Raw genomic sequence first — 277 nt, forward strand, 5'->3', positions numbered from 1 at the left:
CATAGTGGCTGTATCAATTTACATTCCCACCAACAGTGCTAGAGGGTTCCATTTTCTCCACACCCTCTCCAGCATTTATTGCTGGTAGATTTTTGATGATATGGCCATTCTGACTGGTGTGAAGTGATACCTCACTGTAGTTTTGATTTGCATTTCTCTAATGATTAGTGATGTTGAGCATCCTTTCATGTGTTTGTTGGCAATCTGTATATCTTCTTTGGAGAAATGTCTATTTAGGTCTTCTGCCCATTTTTGGATTGGGTTGTTTGTTTTTTTG

The sequence above is a fragment of the Physeter macrocephalus genome, chromosome 4 (genome assembly GCF_002837175.3).
Source record: "Physeter macrocephalus isolate SW-GA chromosome 4, ASM283717v5, whole genome shotgun sequence".
NCBI classification, from domain to species: domain Eukaryota; kingdom Metazoa; phylum Chordata; class Mammalia; order Artiodactyla; family Physeteridae; genus Physeter; species Physeter macrocephalus.